Source organism: Vitis riparia, chromosome 5 (assembly GCF_004353265.1).
Source record: "Vitis riparia cultivar Riparia Gloire de Montpellier isolate 1030 chromosome 5, EGFV_Vit.rip_1.0, whole genome shotgun sequence".
Classification (NCBI taxonomy): domain Eukaryota; kingdom Viridiplantae; phylum Streptophyta; class Magnoliopsida; order Vitales; family Vitaceae; genus Vitis; species Vitis riparia.
The window spans coordinates 13,220,679-13,224,171 of record NC_048435.1 but is presented as its reverse complement, the minus strand read 5'-3'; the positions used below and the strand labels follow the sequence as shown (position 1 = coordinate 13,224,171).

General features: G+C 35.2%; 1 long non-coding RNA gene across 1 annotated transcript; it reads right to left on the bottom strand.

Annotated features, from left to right (window-relative positions):
* Positions 1 to 1,710: 1,710 nt before the first annotated feature.
* LOC117913776 lies at positions 1,711 to 3,118 on the bottom strand. The gene is made up of 3 exons (XR_004651162.1): positions 3,081 to 3,118; positions 2,534 to 2,594; positions 1,711 to 1,750 (listed from the first exon to the last, which is right to left on the bottom strand). It is a non-coding gene; the product is annotated as an uncharacterized LOC117913776 (long non-coding RNA).
* Between the last annotated feature and the right edge of the window lie 375 nt (positions 3,119 to 3,493).

Below are 3,493 nucleotides of genomic sequence, written 5' to 3'. Positions count from 1 at the left end.
GTTTAAGAAGGTCACCTCGTCAAAGAGAGTTTATGCTACATTAGCATTTGAGAGTATGTTTATCCATTTTTTACCTCATCTTTGTAGCTTTTTTGTTTGCGTTCAAAGCATGCACGTTTGTATATATGTAAAAAAAATTAAAAAAAATTAAAAAATTAATGAAAAATAAAAATAAAAAAATGCATGTGTGTAGTATTTTCTATCATTGAGTGTGTATATTGATGTTCGAGGGTCACTTTATTGAGTATGTTTGTTTATGGAAGTTCATATGTGAGCTTTCTGAGACCCTTCATTCTTTGTATTCATTTTGTCGTATATTTTAAGAGTGAGATGAGTGACCTTCTCTTAGGAGGCTTTGGGTCGTTGTCCCTTCCATCATTGCGTTCATTATTGATGTCACTTCCCTTCATATTTTATTTGAGCGGATCATCACCCCTCCTCGTGTTCTGCGTTTCATCATTATCCTCATTTTTGTTTTTGATTCATCCTTTTCATTTCACCTCTCATTCTTTTCTTACAGCGACCCATTTCGGGTTTGATACTATCTTTGCATCATCATTACACATCTCATTATCATTTCAGTTTTCTTCACTGCCTCATTACTGTTACCATATTCACATTAGGCACCCTCAAGTCCATGGCTCATGGGATTTTCTATACATGTTACATTTCATACATGAGGGCATGGGTATTTGGGCCTAGTTTCCCTTCATTTCTATCACCCTATCACCCTAGCCTACATTATGTCCCGTGTCTTGAGACCATCCTGAGGCCATGAGATCAAACGTCATCTTCTATAGCTTCTACTTGGACAGGTGTTTGAAATCTAGTTGATATTTAGATATTTTCATGCTTCTCCTTTTGGGATACACCTCTCTAATATTTAAATTCATTTCAGCTGTGGATTTAGACTACCGAGATCACACGCTTGATGATGAATGATTTGATGTCACCTGACTTTTCTGATCTATCACACATTCGATGCCATACTAAGGCATATTCTATTTTGGTTGAGAGTTATAGATCTTCATGGAGTTGCATGCTTATCCCCACTTACAAGGTGTGCACCAAGACGATGACGTGTTCATTATCTTATCACGATCCCTCAGTGGAGCCTCTTTAGAGCCATTCAACCAGACCCACATTTTTCGGCATTTAGTTGTCGTCATGCTTCTTATTCTGAGGACATTTCCTAGATGTTTAGGTTTGATTTGGATTACAAAGATCACACATTTAATGATGGATAATTTCATGTCACCCGACTTCTGACCTACCGTACATCTGATGCCATACTGGGACATGTTTCCGTTTTGATTGAGATTTATAAATCTTCATGGAGTTGCATGCTTGTCACACCCCATTTTTTTTTTCAACTAAACAATTGATACTCAAATACAGTATAAGTGTTCTCAAAAATTTAAATGTTGAGTTCCTACTTAAATTTGTTCAAAAAGAGGATATGCAAAACCTGTTATAATGAGTACATCCTGTATTAAACATTGTGACTATTAAGTTAACAAAAGAAACTTGTACTACATTAATTTACATATACCAAACCCCATTGTTCACTACAGGTAGCCCATACTACAAGTGTATCTGACAAATATATACATTACATCATTCCAACAAAAGGTTTAATCTTGATACAAAAGGCAAGGCCTCAAAAGACTTTCAATGTGAGCAAACAGCATCTAATCACAATAAAGCATTGCTCAAGCATTATTTCCTGCATAGGTCTTCTGACCTGCATCTAGAGGTGGAAGGGATAGGGTGAGTTCACAACTCAGTAGGAAATTTTATAACCATCCTAAGTATAGCCTTAAAAACCATGAATTAAACGTTTAATAGCATGCATGATAAACATTTCATAACCATTAACAAATGTGTAATCATGTCAAACATGTATGCACGTGTTTGTTGGTTTCATCATTGCTTTTCCCCATCCATCCTTTCACAACTGATAAATTGCTGACTGCCAACAATCTACACAGCAGATACAATGCTCCACAAGAAACTCGATCAATATAAAAATGACTATTCTGGGACATCACCCAAGGGCAAGTCATACCCCGTGTCTTTTGGGACTCATACCCAAGGGCAGGACCAACCCCGTGTCTTTAGGGACTAAAACCCAGGGGCAGGACCAACCCCATACACCCACATCGGAGTGTCTTCCTCGAGGGCTTTAGAGACTTTCACCCAAGGACCCACGGTCCCACATAAACAATATATCAATTGATAATGCCTGTAGCATCACATAAACACTTCCCAGCAATCAATTCTCTGAATATCATCTGTGATAACTCCATATCCTTCTTGCAATGCAACCCCACCACGAACCATTTCGACAACACAAACCATGAATCTTCATACCAATATACGTTCCAATATCATGGTAACATTTCAATGCAATAAAACAAGATGCAATGACACTTTAAAACATTTTATGAAATCATAGAAATAACATGAAATTCCAACAAATAATTCAAGGAAAGAAATCAAATACACCATAGAATAGCATAAAATTCCCTACCTTACACCGACTTCCTTTTTGTGTTTCTTCTAAGTAGGCGATCTTTGCCTATTACGAGGAACTGAAATGAAACAACATAATTTAGGTTTCCTAACCATGAAAATTTATATAGTTTATTGTTGCAAATTTTTAATTCTCACATTCTCTAATCTATATCATACATGTTTTCAGATCAAATTTGAATTGAATTAAACAATATTTACAATGCATATTAATTTCCCTAATTAATTACCAAACACTAATTCTTTTGATTTTCTTAAAGCCTAACCTATTAACAAATCCCAAGTGTCCAAATAACCCAATTCATCACATGTTTACTAATATATTTTTCAATCAAACCAAATTAAACAAAGATTTATGCTGATCTTACCATTAATAAAATACTTAACTTAAAATACTTTAATCTTTAATTAATTGTGATTTTTAACTAAAATGGGTTTATAGCTAATTATACTCAACTTTTACACAATTTTTACCACTAATTCTTTTCAACATACCATTAGGAACCAAAATAAACGAAAATTACAAAATTAAACAACTTGCTTACCTCAAATCTACACTTTCTCTCTCTAGATTCTCTCTCTAGCCCAAGTTGTTGTAGGTGAAATGGTGCAAAACGAGCTGCAGCCCCCTTATAAAGGGGTCTCCATGCACCCAAGCACGAGGTGGCAGCCCACATGGCTGCCACCAATCCACCCAAGTAGGAGGTGGCATTCCACTAACTCCAATTTCCCAATTTTGCACTTTAGTCCTTCAAGTTATCAAAAATAAAACCCATAATTTCCCATTAGTCCTTTTGGTTTTCATAACCCTAATTAGTCCCTAAGAACCTAATAAGCATGCTTAGATCATTAACTAATCCCACTTAACCTTAATCAAAGTTTAATTCATAATTAAACATGATTAGCACTAAACTAGTTTTAACATCTAATTAAGCAAGCTTAAAGTTAAGTACTAAAA